The sequence below is a fragment of the Plecotus auritus genome (genome assembly GCF_963455305.1).
Source record: "Plecotus auritus genome assembly, chromosome: 6".
Lineage (NCBI taxonomy): Eukaryota > Metazoa > Chordata > Mammalia > Chiroptera > Vespertilionidae > Plecotus > Plecotus auritus.
In genome coordinates this window covers 102076043-102096099 of record NC_137773.1, presented here as the reverse complement: position 1 = coordinate 102096099, position 20057 = coordinate 102076043, and positions in this window count along the sequence as shown.

Genomic DNA, 20057 nt, shown 5'->3' with positions numbered 1-20057 from the left:
TGATAATTAGCATACTGGGATAGCATGAAGACAATAGTGCAACATTCTTGCATGGCTGGAAACAATGTGGAGAAAGTAATGGAAGTGGAAGTGTAGCTGGTAATAGTAGTGGTTTGTGGCAGTGTCTGTGTACTGCTGGGGGTGACAGTGGGAGAAAGTGTTGGGGTGCCATATTTGCAATCATATGGAAAATTTGTTTAGGTATCATTGACTATATAGAAATAGTATATTGACTGAAAAATAGTCTCCATGTATCAATGAGCTTTGTTCATAATGGCCAAAAACTAGAAACTTAGATGTCTTCTAAGTAAACTTATACAATTAAGTACTATTTCACCATTAAAAGGAAAAAAAGCATTGATACACACAACATAATGAATCTCAAATGCATTTTGCTAAGTGAAAGAATAAGAGGTAAGCCAAAAGGCTGCATATGGCATGATCCCATTCATATGCCATCTGGAAAAGCCAAACCTGTAGGAATGGAGAGGAGATCAATGACTACCAGGGGCTATGGTAGGAAGAGAAGTCAACTATAAAAGAGCAGAGTTGAGACTGTTCTGAATATCTTGATGAATATTTTACACAGAATACCTGTCATCATTTTAACAAACTCATATTTCATGGAATTGTTTTGGAAAATGTTGTTGTAATAAAAATACAATTGGCTATCGGAGTCTAAGATACTCAAGTGAGAATCTCTAGTTCTTGCATAAATGTAACTTTGAGTGACTGATTAAACATCTCTGAGTTTGAGTTTCCTCATCAGTGAAATAAGAGTTGTGTCAGGATTAACTGAACAGTGAATGTAAAATACTTTTCAAAAATATATAAACTCTTTTCCTTTCTTTCCCTTGCTCATTCTGAAAGGTCACTCTTCATGTCAGTAAATCCTGAATTATCAGCAGGCCTCTTCTCCTTCCAGAAATCTAACTTGTTGTTTCCATGTGCTGTGCAAAGCCAGGCAATTACATGTGTTAGAATGTGTCTGATTCATTATTGCCTATGTTTTGATCAAAGATCTGAGGGTCTCCCCTGTGAGTAAATTATGCATTCTTTTCTGGGATTTAGGCTTTAAAACATCAATGGATTTAGCTGTGAGGGACTTCTGCAGCAAGAAGCAGGGGAAATGAGCAGGAACTCAAAAATCTTGGCTATTAAAATAACCCCTCAGAAGGCAGAATGACCTCCATTTGTTTATGCTCTCAAGCCCACGCTGCACAAGCTGCCACCAAGAGCTTTATTATACAACTGCCAAGCAAGAGGATTTTCCCCCACATATTTAGTTTTGATTTGGGAATTTGAAAATGAGGAAGAAAGGCTGAGGGCAATTTTCTGCAGTCTCCTCTTCTTCTGCCACACAGAGAGAAAGGAGCTAGGAGGCTACCGCAGGAGCCGAGGAGAGAGATTGTGAAGCACAGAATCAGAAGGGAGAGATTGAGCAAACACATGACACAACTGAGAGGAAGCCGGGGCGGGCGGGGGTGGGGAGGGGGGAAGATCCTCAGTGCTGACACTTCCTTCATTCTCCTGACCTTACTTTGATTCTTCTCATTAAGGTTGAATCTGGTATTTCAAGTGTAACTAGAAGGATAATGGCACCCTGAACAGAAATGGAGAAGTTGGGAGAAAGTGCTAAATGATGAAAGAAACTGAGGAGTTTAGCTCAGGAAGGGCAATTTTATGGTGTCAATGGGATGTCCATGTGGAGATCCCAGAGCACAGTTAGAAATAGAGAATGTTAGGGAGACATTCTCTTAGAAATACTAGTTGGAGTCATGGAAGTGGTAGAAACCATGAAAACAGAGAAAACAAAGAGAGAGTCAGGGACAGGGGGGAAAACAATAGGAAAAGAGCTTGCAAAGGATAGAGAGCAGGGGTCAGGGTGGAAGCTAAGAGAGGGGAAGTTCTGAAAGGGCAGCATTAATCAATAGGATCAAATACTGTCCTGTGGCCAGGAGCTGAGGCTTAGCCAAGCAAGAGTGCACCTTTCTCTGATTCCATATCAAACCTAGAGACTGGAGAAGGTGCTAAAACATGGCCACCCATGATTATCTTTCATGGTGTTATCCACTGTGATACAATAAGCAGAGGGTGCTGCTCTCCCCAGACTTGAGCCAGGGTCTCACCGGAAAACCAAGCTTAATCAACTACTGAGGTTCAGTTAGAAAGGAAAATCAGGCCAGGCAGAGAAAGGACAAGAAATCTGAGCTTCTTCCTTTTTCTAAAAGAACTTCAAACAGTATTTTACCCTGAGCGTCTATTAACATCTCTCAGGTAGGTGTGGAAAAAAGCATCAGGTATTAATTGCTGGTTTGATTCAACAGATGTGATTAATTATCCATCAAATGCAAGGATCTGTAAGGACTAAGAACCTAAAGCAGAAATTCTCAATCTCTAGCTGGCCTCAGAATCACTTGGAAACTCCTGAAAACACAAATGCCTGGGTCCCACCTCTGGAAGGTCTGCAATGGGACCTGTGAGTAAGCATTGCTAACCAATCCCCCGGTGGCGCTGATGCTGGTGTAGGTCCACAGACCATACTCAGACTGAATGGTTCATCATCAGAGAAGAATAAATGAGTTGGAGCTATTTAATTCAGAAAGAAAAGTAAAGTACCAAAGTCTGCAATGTATCATGACCATGAGATGAATCATTTCAACACTCTTCCAATGAAAATCAAAATCAACTCTTTCCTTCAGAGATCACAAGTTTCCATGCTTCTCACCTTAAGAAGCAAGTCTGGAGCAAAATCGACTCATATCACTGAAAATCCACTCATGTAGATGAAAATACTCTTGTACCAATTATAGATTTAAAAAATAATAAATATACCTAGTTCTTCTTTTCTAATACCTCTAGGATTTCCGGGGGGGGGAGGGGGGTGGTGAGTGGGCCCAGACCTTATTTATTGAGCCTATGCCTGAGTATTTGTACAAGTCTTTTCTAACTCACCTTGGATAGTGAATTTCTTGAGAGCAAGGATCTCATTTATTTAGCTTTGTATACCCAGGACCAGGCACAGGACTTAGCCCACTCTTTAACTGAAGGAGGGAGGAATTAAAGGTGGAAGGAGGGAAGGAGAGAGGAATAGATGGAGGAGGGAATCTGGTTTAAGTCCTCTATTCTCTACTCTAGTTAACACAACTGTCTAAGCAGCTTGTCCTTGGCACTGTTCACTCTCTGACCTGTAGGCCTTGCTGTTTTGCAATTCTTCTCTGTCTCACTTGACTCTCTCCACCCTCCTTCCTCCAGTATGACTCCTCTTCCAGCTATGGTCTCTCTCACAGCCCACCCCTTCTAAGTGAACTGTCATTTAACAATCCTAGTCAATACCAGCTCCATAATCTGAACTTTCCAGCATTCGCCCCATCATGCAGGCCCAAATCTCAGTTATCTTTAAGTTCTCTATCTCCTTCATGGCATGTTCCCAGGCAGTCTCCAAGGCCTCTTCATTCTTTCTTCATGTGATTTCTCATGTCTCTTCTTTCCCAGCTTCATTAGTACTATATTCATAAATAGACTGTTAAAACAACCTTGTACTGGCTCCCCATTCCACAATTTCCCTCCTCCAACTGATCCTACACACTGTTGCCATTTTAATCATATTTAAACACCACTTTCTTTTTTTTAAATATATTTTATTGATATTTTACAGAGAGGAAGAGAGAGGAATAGAGAGTTAGAAATATCGATGAGAGAGAAACATCGATCAGCTGCCTCCTGCACACCTCCCACTGGGGATGTGCCCGCAACCAAGGTACGTGCCCTTGACAGGAATCGAACCCGGGACCCTTCAGTCCGCAGCCCAACGCTCTATCCACTGAGCCAAACCGGTTTCGGCTAAACACCACTTTCATGATCATAGTAGCAGTTACTCTTTATTAAGCACTTAATATGTGTCCAGTGTAATGTTAGACATTTTATATGTATTATGTCATCTCATTCTTACCCTACAAGATGGGTATTATTATCCCCATTTTAGAGATGAGGTAACTAAGACTTACTCATCTATAAAAACTTGCTTAAAGCACTGTGTTTAAGTCCCTCCACAATGTAGCCTACATTGTTAATACTTTCTCTCACTTTTCTTCAAAACCTCTGTTCCAGTCAAACTGGTCTACTGATGCCTCCCGATGTGTCTTTTTCGCACCGTTTTTGTGGAGTGCATCTCTCAGAGCCAACGCAGGTCACCAACCACACAGATGCAGGGCCTATTGAAGAGCTTGCATGCCTGACTAGCAAGCCCAATGCTACTGTGTAAAACATATTCTGCTTCCAAGAAAGCTATGGGCACAATTAACCCATGGAATATGACCACTGTAACCACTCAAATCACTCAGGCTCAGGGAATAACATTCTCCTATTTCCTGGTTACTGAAGCTTCTCAGTCCCTGGTTCAGAGCATTCCTGGGTCTCCAGAGTATCAATATACTTGTGCCATCATCTGGGCTGAGTGGCTATCAAGGTCACAGTCATTCAGACAAGCACAGACTCAAACAGGTATAGCAATATATTTGATAGATTAGATGATATATGATAGATAGATAGATAGATAGATGATAGATAAATAGATAGATAGATAGATAGATAGATAGATAGATAGATAGATAGATAATAGATGACAGACAGAAAGAATATAGAGACATTTGCATAGTAGATAGATGATAGAGAGATAAACAGATACATGGAGAGATAGAGTTGGATAGATAATAGATGATAGATGGATGGATAGGTAGGTAGATAGATAGATAGATAGATAGATAGATAGATAGATAATAGATGACAGACAGAAAGAATATAGAGACATTTGCATAGTAGATAGATGATAGAGAGATAAACAGATACATGGAGAGATAGAGTTGGATAGATAATAGATGATAGATGGATGGATAGGTAGGTAGATAGATAGATAGATAGATAGATAGATAGATAGATAGATAGATGATAAATAGATATAGATAAACTATTAGTCAGGGTTCTCGAAAGAAACAGAACATTTATATATGTGTTACGTTACTGTAAAAGGGACCTGGCCTTGAGTGGGTCTATAGGGTCTGTGTGGGTTCTTGACTTTGTGCAGGAAAAGTTTTACAACACGAGTCCAGGTGACTATGAGGGAATGTTTATTAAAACTGAGGACAGTAAAACAAGAAAGGGCTTAGCATAGAAGAAACAACAGAAGAGCCTAGGCTGGGCTTCTCTAGCTCTCTGGGAAGTTAGAGAAAAGGGGGCCTTGAGGTCAGGTTCAGGGGACTCGCCTGTGATGAGCTGCCACTGCCCATTGCTCCCCTGTTGCAAGACTCATGGGGTCCCTTAGAGTTTAGGAGATGCATGTCTATGAGGTAAAAAGTGGGGGAAGAAGAGGGGAAAGGAATGGTGGGGGCTGGGTCCTTGCAGGGGTCCTCAAACTACAGCCCGCGGGCCACATGCGGCCCGCCAATGACATTTATCTGGCCCGCCGGGTGCCGCTGCCTGTCCTGCTTAGCAGCCGACTCGTCCCGGGCCTGCAGTGCGCATAGGAATTTGTTCATAGTTTTTTTTTTTTAAACTATAGTCCAGCCCTCCAACCGTCTGAGGGACAGTGAACTGGCCCCCTGTTTAAAAAGTTTGAGGACCCCTGGGAGGCTTTATCTCTTTGTCGGAGGAGGGAATCTTAGAGGGGTTCTAAGATTTGGGGGAGGGTTTCAGCAGAATATTCCTCAGTTTTCTCAGTGTGCTCCTCCAGGGCTGTGGTCTTCACTGTTTGGTCAGTGCCAGGGCAGGGGGTCACTAGCCATTGCAGCTGGTCCTGGTGTTGCCCACCTGGTTTTGCTTCTTTTCTGGGTCTGGAGCTGAAATACAGCTGAGGCCTAGATGTTATTTCTAAGGAGGTGCCCTCTGTATCTGCTGTAAATTGCTGTCAGTTTGTTCAGCTGTCTGTTTCAGTTTCCCTATTCCACTCGCCCTGGCTTACTAGACTGTCTCATTTATATAAGTGTATTCAATGTGTACTTATGTAAATATATGTGTATCTGTATGATTTATTGTGGAAACTGAGAAGTCCTAGGATCTGCTGTCTGCAAGCTGGAGCCCCAGGAAAGCTGGTGGTGTAATTTAGTCTGAGTTTAAAAACCTGAAAACTGGGGGAGTCAGTGGTGTAAATCCCAGCCCGCTGGCTGGAGAAGATGAGATGAAATGTCACAGATCAACAGTGAGGCAGGAAAAAAAAAAAGAGGTGAATTCTTCCTTCCTCCACATTTTGTTCTATTCAGGCCCTCACTGAATTGAATAATTACTTTAATGACACCCACCTACATTGGGGATGGCAATCTACTTTACTGAATTCACCCTTTCAGATGCTAATCTCATCTAGAGATACCCACACAGACACACTCAGAAATAATATTTAATCTGGGCACCCCATGGCCAGTCCAGTTGGCACATCATATTAATCATCACATATAAACATAAAGTATGTAATATAAATATGCACATATTTATTACTGGCTTTAAGCTGGGTAGCCATATGCATGTATACACACACAGATTATAGTTTAATTTGTGCAATGTTCTTTCCTTAGCTGGTTTCTTGGCTGACTTTCTCACAGCATTCATCTCTCTGCTGAAAGATTCTTCCTCAGAGAGGTCCACCCTGATTATCCTAGTTAAAATGCAACTCTACCTCCCTTCTCACTGCTTCACTTTTCTTCATAGACCTCATCTCTGCCCCACTTAAACATAAGCTTATGAATTCAGGTAGATTGCCTGTTTTCTCTGCTGTAATCTCATAATCTAAAACAAAACTTGGTCATTAAAAGGCCCGCAATCAATATTTGTGCAGAGAATGAACATAGGGAAGATGACTATCTATACTAATAAAAGGGTAATATGCTAATTAGACTGGGTTGACCAGCCATCTTCTGGATGTCCAACTTCCTTACAGACAAAGCCATGGTGGTGGGGGCCAAGGCAGAGGCAGTTAGGGGCAATCAGGCCAGCAGGGGAGAGCAGTTAGGGGCGAGATCAGGCTGGCAGGGGAAGGCAGTTGGGGGCGACCAGGCCTCTGCAGGGGAGGGCAGTTGGGGGTGACCAAGCCAGCAGGGAAAGGCAGTTGTGGGCAATCAGGCTGGCAGGAGAGGGCAGTTGGAGGCATTAGGCAGGTAGGCAAGTGAGTGGTTAGGAGCCAGTGGTCCTGGATTGTGGGACTGGGCCTAAACCAGCAGTTGGACATCCCCCAAGGGGTCCTGGATTAGAAAGGGTGCAGGCCGGGCTGAGGGACACCATCTTCCCGTGCACGAATTTTGTGCACCAGGCCTCTAGTCCTATATAATAAAGGCTAATATGCAAGTAGACCAAACAGCAGAACAACTAAACTGGTCACTATGATTTGCGCTGACCCCCAGGGGCACACACAGAACATGGTGGGTGTCAGCCACGGTGGGATGGTGGAGCAGGTGAGAGGGGGCACCAGACCAAGGCAGGGCACCGGTCGCTGTCATCGGGGTGAGCCTCTGGTGGTTAATGAAAATTCTTTGCTCCCATGCGCCGCGGTCCTGCCCAGCACTCGAACCTGCTGCCAGTGCTGGCCCCACTCACACCCACCACAGCACCGAAGCCGCTGATTGCACCTGCTGTCGGCGCCCGGTGTTGGCCCTGATAGCTCAGCACCATCAGTGGGTGTGAGAGGCAGCTTCCAGCCCCAGTTGCCCTCAGGGCTTCTCCACCTCCCCCTGCTCCTGAGGGGTGATCAGGGCAGCAGCCACAGCTCTCACCTGCTGCTGGCGCTGGCCCCAATCGCTTCATGCCATCAGCGGGTGTGAGTGGGGCTGGTGCTGTCAGCACATGGGAGCAGTGGTGCCAGGAGTGGGGCTGCCAGCAGACAGGGGACCAGGGGCCTCGGCAGGAGGGGCCAGGTGGGGGCACGGAGGATGGGCCGAGACCTGCCCCTGTACCCACCAGAGCCTCACAGCCCACAGTTCCTTTCAAGGTGCATGAATTCATGCACTGAGCCCCTCGTAAAGTAATAAGAAAGAATAAAAGCCTAATTTAAAAATGGTCATTTTTTACTTTAATATAAAATTTAATATAATATGCAATATCAAATGTTTAATTATATGGAAACAAGTGAGATTATTAAAAAGAACATTCCTGCCTTTTTCAATTTTCCAATCAGTATGCATTTAACCTGGTTCCAGCTCCACTGTTCACCTGGCGGCATATAACCCAAGTGTATAATTCCCTATAACAATGAGCAGCTTCTGTAGGATTGCCTGGTCACTTAAAACCCACTTAGCCTATAGACTGGGACAGATGTCCAGCATCACACGATGGTGACCAGACATGCACCTTTCTGCTGCATGCCTGCCAGCAGGAAGTGTTTTTAAGTAGAACTATAAAGGAATACAGAAATTGGAAGATAAAATGGAGACTGAAAAGTAATGATCCCGATTTCCCTAGATGACAATGGAATTTCTTAAGGATCCACCCAATGTTGAGATAAAGCTGAAATGTTCACATCACCTTCTCCCCAGGCCACAACTACCAGCGTATTCCCATATTTTCTTTCCCAAGTGGCAAAATTTTACCATGTCAGGACATAATGATGACAAAATAATTGGTGGTGATTCACCTTATCCTGAATATAAGGCAGCTGTGCAAACCCTGAGACGTGGGGCTTTGGTGCTGCCAAGCAAGAAATGACACTGTTTTATTAACCCTAGGAAGCCAATACCCAGCATCTTCAACATCATGACCCCAGGAAAGCCACAGATGTGTCCATTTCAGATAGGCTAGCCTAGACACATGCTGGATAAATGGAGTAAAGCACAAGAAAGTCCGGATGAAAGAGCAATGGGGGCTGGGCACCAAATGTAACTGCAGCACCCTTTCTTAAAGGGTATTTGTGCGGGTGTGGGCCCAGCCAATTCTGAAAGAGGAACTTCCCATTGGCCTGCCCTGACCATATACAGCTTGGCCATGATGCACCATGGTTTAGCCAAAGCCAGGCATGGAGGGAAGCCTACTTCCTAATCTTAAAATTAAACTTTCTCCACAATGTATAACAGCACTCCATGTTTTGTTTTGTTTTTAATATGTGATACTTGGGGAGGGGAGAATCCTCAGGATATTTTTTTTTATTGATTTTAGAGAGGAAGGGAGATGGGGAGAGAGAGAGAATCATCAATGATTAGAGAGAATCATTAATCTGCTGCCTCCTGCTTGGCCCCTACTGGGGATTGAGCCCACAACCCGGGCATGTACCCTAACCGGAAATTGAATCATGACCTCCTGGTCCATAGGTCGACCCTTATCCACTGAGCCACACCTGCTGGGCTGTTTGTCTTTTATTCTTTCTCTCATCTTTGTTTCTTATAGATTGAAGCCTTTGAAAGTTACCTGGCAACTGAAATACAAGCCAATGGGGAGTGGTGTGTAGTGAAGATAAAACAAATTCAGTCAATTGTATACTTGGCACCTACTAAATTCAAGACATGTAGTACATGGACACTTAGAATGATAGAACAAAGAATTGTAGAAATCAAAACTTGTTCTCAATAATATATATATATTTTTGAAATTTATTCCACTGTCTAGAAAAGAGAGATTGGAGGTCATAGTGAGGTATAAGGCCAGGACACGGGGGGAGTACAAGGGGAAGGACTAAAGGCATGGAGAGTTGTGGATGGAGAATGGTTATTGAGGTGTATAATTTCAGAGGTGATGCAGAATGGACACAGGCTAGTATTGTCAAACACATGGGATGGGATGCTCCCCTCCACAGACTGAAGACAACACTCATCCATCATAGCCTACAGTGCTGTTGAGGATGGAAGAGCATTGCGAGTCAGATGACAATACCTTCAACTAATGAAGGGGAATGCCTGAAATCCAGACAATAAAAATGGTCAGGCCGAAACCGGTTTGGCTCAGTGGATAGAGCGTCGGCCTGCGGACTGAAGAGTCCCGGGTTCGATTCCGGTCAAGGGCATGTACCTTGGTTGCGGGCACATCCCCAGTGTGAGGTGTGCAAGAGGCAGCTGATCGATGTTTCTCTCTCATCGATGTTTCTAGCTCTCTATCCCTCTCCCTTCCTCTCTGTAAAATATCAATAAAATATATTTTTTAAAAAAATGGTCAGATTGGCAAAGGGAAGGGAGAAATTGTTGATGGCATATCCGTGCCCTGGGAGATGAGAGAACAGCTATCTCTACTCAAGAGTTCTAAGAAGATGATATTCTTAGAAGAAGAACTAGGTTTCAATTAAAATAAAAAAATAAAGTAATCTGAAACATCAGGCCATTAAGTGCTCTTCTGGTGAAGTAAAATATGATTAAATTGCAATGTAGTTTCTAAAATATATGTTTCAATTTCCAGTAAAATAAAGTGTATGCTTCATTTTTTAAATGGAAAAATTAATATATATACATGAGAAAGTATTAAATATGTAATAAATCTTTATTTTATATATATATAAATTTCTATTTTTCCTTTTCTTTATTTGAGAATCCAATATAGAAGTTATATTTTAATAAAATTTATACTAAGAACTTTAATGACACAAATAAAAGTTTTTCCTTGAAAGCACTTCTTTATTATATACCAATCAAAAATAATTTAATGAATTCGAAATTCTAAAAAACAGTCAAAAGATTCATGAAATATTGCAAAGGAGGCTCATAAGTTTATACATGCAGTCAGTTAAGGAAAGTGTTAGGTTTCTATAAAGAGACTAGAGATAAAGAAAAGCTTGGTGAAGATGTTGCGATGTTCCTAACACAGATGCTGAGCGATGAGAAGAGTGATACCGAAGTAAGCACAGGGGTGACAACAGTAAGAAGTGGGAAGATAGAGGACTGGAAGGGCTGCATTGTAGGTGTCATGGTGACAGAGATTCAAAGTAAGTTTGGGACCATCTGGACTTGAGATTTCATTTGTGAAGGCTGAGTCTCCCAGGGGACCAGAGGCATCATCAACTCACAGAATGTGACCTGGCCAATAGTCCACAAATTGTGTTTGCTTTAGAATCCAAACAGAATCTTACGGAGGTACTATTTTGGTGATTCTGAAGAGAGGAACTGGAGGCTGCAGTAAGGGTGAGAAACTACCACACCTACAGGCAGACTTTACACAGGTAGTAGAGATAAATTTAAGAATCATCACTTTCTGGCAAAAATTTGCTGTGTATGGCTGCAGTGATATGGAAATCTGACATCCACATCATGGCCATAGAGGGTGCCCTGGGCTCCAAAGAGGATGCTACTGGCCACAGGTTAAATACAGGAGGCTACAAAATAAAAAAGATAAACTTTGAATGCCTCCCAAATATCTATTAAAAAACAAGGTAAAAAAAAAATTTTTAAGGCATAAATCTACAAGGACAAAGACAATAGAAATATAGCATTCTCCTCCCCTCCCCAACCAGGAAAAGCCTGTATTTACCTAGACATTCTAGAAAGAATGGTTTATAGGAATGCCAGGCACAGCTGAGGCTCAGATTACAGGAAAGTTTAGATACTGAACAGTGAAACCCGCAGTCCCATCCTCTTTTTCACTCCTGGAATAAAAACAGCCATGTTTATAAGCCTCCAGTAGAAGATTCAAAGGCCCTCCTGTATCAATGGACCAGCCCAGTGAGACAGCCTGGCCCAGTCATCCAACAATGAATCCACCAGTTGACAAGCCTCACACAGAGGTTACCTTTTATGAATTTCATTCTCAAATATTAAATAATGCCCTGGATCACCAGATACTTGAGAAAAGCATGAAAAAATGATGGACAGAGACCAAAAGAAACAAACAAAAAGGTCCTGAAGGAAAAAGAAGACAAAAATTGTTTTCATTATCACTAATGTTCTCATAGAGATAAGAAAAGATATTAAATCCACGAAACAGAACATGATGCTATTTTTAAAAAAGAACATTCCAAGAACAAGGAAAATTCTTGGAAATTAAAAATGTGAAAGTACAAATAGAACACTCAATATAAGAAAGCTAGCAGAAAAGATTAAACAGAAACAGATTTTTAAAAGAGAAGCTAAAAACTACAAAATTTAGAGAGTCAGACTAGTATAGTCTATTTTCAAGAGTTTGATTCTTTTCCAGAAAAAAAAATTAATATATTAGTAATACAAAAGAGTTCACAAACTACAGATTATGATTTTCCAGATTGAAAGGGCTTATCAAAGTTCAGACATAATAAATATTTTTTAAATATTCACACCTTGGCATATTATTTTGAAATTCAAAACTCCCAGGATAAAAATAAGAACCAATACACTTTACAAGAGAAAATACAAATCCTATCAAGGGAGGAAAATCAGAATGGCAATGACCTTTGCAATGGCAACTCTGGAGGTTATGAATCTATGATTCAATTCTTCAAAATTGTGAGAGAAAATAATTTTTACCTAGACCTCTATACCTAGCCAAAATATCAAACAAAAAACTAAAATATCTGAAGATATTTTCACATATGTAATGTGTTGGATAATTTACCTCCCAAGCTATTGAGCAATGCTGTTTTACCAAAAGAAAGAAGAAACCAAGAGAAAAAATAACGCAGAATCCAGAAAATTTGACAGCCCTGGGAAGAAAGAGTAGATCCTAAAACTATCTAAAAAGTCAAAACGTATCATATACAAAGAATCAATAATCAAGTCTATCCGCCTTTTAAACAGAAATACTGCGTTCTAGAAAAAGAAACGGGACAATCTTTAAAATTCTTAGGAAACATAAATCTCAACCTAGAGCTCTTCATTCAACCAAACTATGAATCAGATGTTAGAGTAGGTAAAGACTGGTTTGTGCCCATGCTACATGGCGTGAGATATTGGAACTATCACCTCCTCCTGTGGCTGGGGAAGCTAGCTGTTTCTACTAAAGGCATCATCTAGAAGCGACCTCTACCTGCTACACCATTTGCAAGCAGAGTTACTACATATGGCACAGACTGTGCACTGCACAGGGAAGGCGGTAGATGGCGGGACTTACATAAAGCATGAGGTCAGTAGTGCTCTCTGGAATGGTTATATTTTGGAACTGGTCATAGCAGGCATGAAGAGATAAGCTTCCAGCAATTTAAGTTTGAAGATTACAAACCTGTGAAATGATATTAAGTGTCATATGTTTGGGAGAGAGCCAGACAGCAATCTGCCACTTAATAAATAAGTTCAAGTCTCATAAAAGTAATGCTCCACAGATATGCCTGCTATTTCAACATAAATGTGCTGTTCACATTTTTCCTTTTTTATAGTCTATCAATTCTAAATAAATGTAGAAAGAGTATAAGCAAAGATTTTAGATGATTCAAAGAATTACTCATTCTGGATTATAAAGCATCACCAAACCTGTTGTCTTTAACTCACCAATAAAAGTGCATGCTATACTCTCTTTGCATGGGGTAGGGGTAAAAGAATGAAGTACAATGTGGGAGTTCACTGGACCACGTTTCAAAGGAAACCTCTTTGGGCTTAATGTCTAAATCAGCTAATCTGAAATTTAAAAACACAAAGCAAAGCACACATTGATTAAAATTCAAAAGAAATGCAAACAAAAATATTTCATCAGAAAATTTCAGAACCTCAAAAGATATTGCAAACTGAATATCAGATACTTAAAGGCCTTGAAACAAGATAAGAATTTAGAATATGGCAGTTATTTCAAACAGCATTCAAGTAACGCCACGTTGATGCATTCATTTCTCAAGGTAGGGGAGGGTGGGGGTAATGGGGAGAGATCAACCAAAGGACTTATATGCATGCATATAAGCCTAACCAATGGAAACAGACAACAGAGGGGTGAGGGCATGAGTGGGGGGGTTGGGAGGGTAATGGGGGGATAAAGACACATATGTAATACCTTAAACAATAAAGACATTAAATAATAATAATAATATTTGTTGAATAAATGGATCAATAAATGAAAAAAAATATTTAAATGTATCTTGTGTATTGCACTCTCTCCCTTTTTGTAAATTCTACCTTCACCGGAAGTATCTCCCCTACCATTCTGACCCTACTCAACCTTCAGAATCAAGTACAAACGTCAGCGTCTCCACCTAAGCCTTTCTTGACATCGCTATCCTTTTGCTCTTATCTGCTGCACTGTAGCACCATTAGTTTGTTACTAAGTCACAGCTAATGAAGTAGCAAGTCTTATTTCTTCATTGAGTTTTAAGCTTTGGACATCCTTGTATCCAGGCACTCAGTAGATTCTCACCAAGTACTTATCTTTATGATATGACAGAAAAGGAATGTTCCCTTCTTTACATCAGGGTAAAGAATTTCTTTAATTGGGAGCATGATATATGATCACATATTGAAACAAGAATGTCAAAACACCATAACCATATTTTTATATACATTTACATCATCTTTAGACTATAGGATTTTATAACAATATAAAAAGTGTTTGAAGCATGGCTACACTCCTACTTCCTACAGATGCAGCATTTGACCCTTCATCATTTTCTGTTATATTATGCTCCCCTGACTTTCCTCCTACCCCTCTAGTTATTCCTCTTCTATTTAATTAAGAACACTTTGCCACTTGATCTTGAAATGTGGGCACCCTGTTAAGGGTCATTTGTAGTTCACACTCTTTTCTAGGTCATCTTTTTAAAATATATATATATATATATTATTGATTTGAGAGAGGAAGGGAGAGGGACAGAGAGATAGAAACATCAATGATGATGAGAGAGAATCATTGATCGGCTGCCTCCTGCACACCCCCTACTGGGAACCGAGCCTGCAACCCGGGCATTTGCCCTTGACCAGAATCGAACCCAGGATCCTTCAGTCCACAGGCCGACACTCTATCCATTGAGCCAAACCAGTCAGGGCATTTTCTAGGTCATCTTTTATCTAAGCCCATGGTCTCAAACACCATAAGAGTTCTAAAGTTTCCATCTACACCCCAGACATCTTTTCTGAGCTCTAGAATTATATATCCAACTACCTCCTCTGTTTGAATGTCTCACAAGCACCTTAATTTAACTAACCCTAAATTGGACTCAAAATTTATTCTCCTCCTCAAAATAGAAGAATCTTGGTTAATGGTCTCACCACCAACCCATTACTATAAGCCAAGAACTCTGCAGTTTAACTTGAATTTCTCTATCATTCAATCTCTCCCAACCAATCTGTTGTCAAATCCCCTTTTCCATATTTGATCTATCATCACTCAAATATATGTACCTATCCATCTCCTCTGCCACCATCCAGTCCAATCTATTTTCATCTGTTGCCTGAGTCACTACAATAGATTCATAACTAGTCTCTTTGAAGCCAATCTAGCCACCCTTTCAATCTATCCTCCATGCAACAGCCAGAATCTTTTTACACAAATATGATACTACTTCCAGGCTGAAAACCTCCCATTATTTTCTCACCAGACCTAGAATAATATACTGTATTAGTACATAGCTATGTTGTGGTGTGCACTGCAGTCCTCCCTGTCTGCACCAAGGCATACATTCTGCCAGCTGCTGGGCATGTAGCAGCTGATAGCTCTCAGATGAGTCCCACTCCAAGACTTGCCCTCGGATAAAGACAGCCACTTCAACCAAGGTCACACACTTTCTCAGGGGAGTTCTCATTCTCAACTGGCCCTAGAGAAAGTATAAAGACACAGCCCTCTTACGTAAACTGTGACAACTCTGAAGACACCTCGCAGCTTCCTAATGGATAGACTAATATGTTTCTTAAGACTGCATTATAGCCCAACTTCTCTCTCTGCCTAGTCCTATTTTCTTCACTCATCCATAAGTATTGATCCCTAGAGTACTCACCAATAAACTTCTTGCATCTAATCTGTATCTCAGAGTATGCTTCTTGGGGAGCCTGGCTTAAAAAATACCTTTAACTTTATCTAGAAGGTCCTATATGATCTGACCTCTACTGACCCTATACCATGCTTCCTCAAGCTCCCTATAGTCCTACCACTGATCGTCTTTCAAGTCCTTGGATATGAGAAAGAATTCTTACCATTTGCAACAGCATGGATGGACCTGGAGAGATTATGCTAAGCTAAATAAGCCAGTCATAGAAAGATAAATATTACATGATCTCACTCATTTGTGGAATATAATGAACAACATAAACTGATGAACAAAAACAGATCCAGAGATTGAGAAGCATTGATCAGACCGTCAAACCTCAGAGGGAAAATAGGGGAGGATGGGGGTAAGGGGGAGAGATCAACCAAAGGACTTTTATGCATGCATATAAGCCTAACCAATGGACACAGACAACAGTGGGATGAGGGCATGAGTGGAGGGGTGGAGGGGGAGGAATGGGGGGATAAGGACACATGTGTAATACCTTAATCAATAAAGAAAAAATATAGTTCTGCATATTGGAGTTAAAGAGAAAGTTGGTTTAGGTGGACAAATCTTTCATCCAAGTCTTTACATAGCACAGCTCTAGGACACTCCATGCCCATTGCATTCTTTGTGAATTGTGTCCCCTGCAGTTGTGCATTGTGGCAGCCCTGGTCTTATAATGTGGTTGAGTAATTCCCATGGAGGTTGTCATAGTTATATCTTTGGGATTCCTGGATGAGTCAGCAAATAGATGTGTGGTGGTAACTGTTTCATCACCTATCCTGCAGTCAAGTTTCACAGTGAATAACCTTGAGAAGAGCTGGAGACTGAAGCCAACATAGGGTAGAAAACCAAAGGGATATTCTGAATTGATCAAGAATAACTCTGTACCCTAACCAGTTTGGCTCAATGGATAGAGCGTCAGCCTGTGGACTGAAGGGTCCCAGGTTCGATTCCAGTCAAGGGCATGTACCTTGGTTGTGGGCACATCCCCAGTTGGGGGTATGTAAGAGGCAGCTGATCGATGTTTCTCTCTCATCGATGTTTCTAACTCTCTATCCCTCACCCTTCCTCTCTGTAAAAAAATCAATAAGATATATTAAAAAAAAGAATAACTCTGTACGTGACAGTACATGTACAGCAAATATGAAATGATTCATCAGCAATCAGGAAAGAAAAAGAGTCATTGGTAAGATTTGGAATGTAACTGTGAAGACAGTACCTAAGGATGGATGGAGAGAAATGTATGAAACCAGAAGCTTAACGTCAAGAACAGAAACCAGAAAGGAACTATAGATGATTCCAGAATAAACCTTAGAGTCAAGGGTAGCAGTCAGGGGTGCAAGAAGTAATGTTGCTAGCACCTGACCTAGATGCTAATAGATTTGGGCACTGTGAGGGCTCAGAGGGGTTGCCTTAGAGCAGAGATTTTCAATCTTTTTTCATCTCATGGCACACATAAACTAATTACTAAAATTCTGCAGCATACCAAAAGTATATTTTTTGTCGATCTGACAAAAATTAGGTATAATTTTGATTTATTCACACTGGATGGCTATTGTTGTGTTGGCTGCTGTCATTTTTTAATTTGACAATCTAAGGGAAAAGAGGTCAGTTCCCCCCTGACTAAATAGTCAGGAACTGCATGTTTAAAAAATCATTGCGGCACACCAGTGTGCCATGGCACACTGGTTGAAAATTGCTGCCTTAGAGGTTTTGCGGTGATGTGCTCCTGGAACTGTCCTCCCAGTCCTTTCTAGTATTGTGCCTTTTCTATACCAGAGAACAATGTGGGCAGGCGATAAAAGCAACTATATATCTTGAGCATCACACTCATTCATTGAATCAGAAGTCTTGGCTCATTCACAACCAAAATCACCTTCTTCAGTGACAGGGAAGTTGAGTATGGGATATTCTTTGTAAACAACATAACCTGAATAATGGCCTCAACTATTCTCTCCCTTTGTGCCAAAGGTGGCCTGAATGCAAGTAAAGCATCTGTGACTAATCAAAACAGGTTTCCCACTACCCCCACTCCTCCAGGCCCAAACATATCAGTGGAAGTTTCCTTGGCTGTGATGGAGCCTAACCCTCATTACAGAAGGGTTAGCCAAGGCCTCCAGGAAAAGGAAAATGGTCCCTGGCCATTGTGAGAGAGCATCAGTGAACACACAGTCACCCCCAAATAAAGAGCACTCTTTCAAGGCACGTATCATTAATGTAGTGTCCAGGTGCAACCTTGAAAAGGCAGAAAGAAACTGATAACTGAATACCCATACTACCTGGAGATCACATCGCCTCTCCATTTATTTTAAATGTAATTGGAGTGAGTTGCAGAGTGATAAGAATGTCAAAGAGAATTAATAAGTCTAGAGTTTGAAAGAAAAGAAGACTAGAGAGGAAGAGAAGAAGAAAGCCCAATGGTCCCTCTCAAGCCCTATTAACACTCTCATAGAATGTTCTCTATGCTGCTTACATTTCAGTAGAGCACCCAGCCGAGTTGATTCTCCCAGTCATCCAATTCCAAAAAGCTGAGTCTGAGCGTCAAGCTTCCCCCTCAGTGACTCTACCACAGGGATGGGAATGGTACCAGCAGCAGCAAGTTCCCGGCTCCCTGGCAGCTGCTGAATTACCTATTAACATATTTCATATAGCCTTCGGCATGGCAAGAAAAGCTTCCTTTAATTATCATCAGGAATGAAGAAGCCACAAAGGGAAATGGGAGCCAGAGAACTGTGGCTGTGCTGATGACTCCCGCTCTTATCAAAGCTGACACTGGTCGGGCTGTGCAGATAGGGCTTCCAGCGCCAGGGGCAGTGCGTGGGAGGGAACCTGGAGATCATAGCCCAGTGCTGGGTCATTCTGCTGCAATGAATTCTCAGCGAGGAGAATTTTTTTTAGTTCTTCCTTCCTCCTCTTCCAGTTCAGGTAAGTTGCAGGGACAGAACATACAGACAAAGCTCAGCCTTTAGGTGCAGGTGGCCAATGTGGCCCAGCAGGTCAAACTTCCAGGTGGAGATGAGGGTAGGAAAAGCTATTCCTCAGCAGAGGTACCGGCTACAAGACAGCCTCAAGCCATTGCATAAGTACCAACACTTATTATCAGAGCCATCTACGAGCAAGGAGAGGTGAGAATGTGCTGGGTGGACCAGAGCGCACCTGGCAGACTCTGCCCCTGTGCAAGCATCCCTCCTCTCAGGGTCCCATGGTGTCTCAAAACCACCATCGGAGGGTCAGGTCTAGCACTGCCTTCTCCCCAAAGTCACACCTTCTCATGACTGTGCTTGTTCCCATGTTATCAGCAAGAGCACTCTGAGGGGAGAAATGGGGGGAGTCACCACAGAATGTTGAAAAGAGATATTAGTAGTACCGCAACAAACCACCACTTCCTTGACTTCCCAAGCCCATGAGATTTCCAGACGGCAGTATCTACAGGATTTTCTGATTTGGTGCATGAGTACAGTTCTGTTGTGGAGAAATGTCTTCTGCCTTACCTTTGGTTAGCCTCCAAAGAGAAGACATACCTTACAGCAAGGCAAGAATGAGCAAATGCAGGGGGTATGGAGAAAGGCCTGTTTCCATAGGTACCTCCAGAAAGAAATCCAGTTCTCTTGTTTCCAGGAAATGCTGGCACACATGAGAAGGCCGCCAGGACCTAAAAGACCTTCACCACGCACAACTAAGCTGTGGTGGTGACAGAAAAGACTCCGCTAAGAGTCAGGTCAGCCTGCCCCCTGTGACAGCCACCGTGTGAAAGGCTAGATGGTGTGAGGAATATATCAGATGATGACCTAGGTCGCCCTGAAGGAGGAAAAGGGGCTGCCTATAGCACCCTTGTAGAAAATAGGGGGGCTGTGAAATTTTAACAGTGAACATTTGGAGAAACATTGTAAGATAGAACAAGTTTGTGTAGTTGTTCTGAAAGAAAACAACAGTCAGGGGATGACACTTCAGGACAAATGCTGAAACACGTAGGCATGTGTGGAAGGTGGTGACTATAAGAGGAGAAATTATTAAGAAAAAGAAAGAAAAGAGGAGAAAAGGAATTTTTATTTTTTTATTTTATAAGAAGCTAAAATGTAATTGTAAAAATGCTTGGCTTGATGGACCAAGGAAAATAACTATAAATTTGTATAGCATGGAAGTATTTTTATAATAGGAAATATCTGTGACATAAAGTACATTGAAACACTTTGACAAAATAATGTTATCCATATTATTAGTACAACTAAATGTGTACTCTTTATCCAAG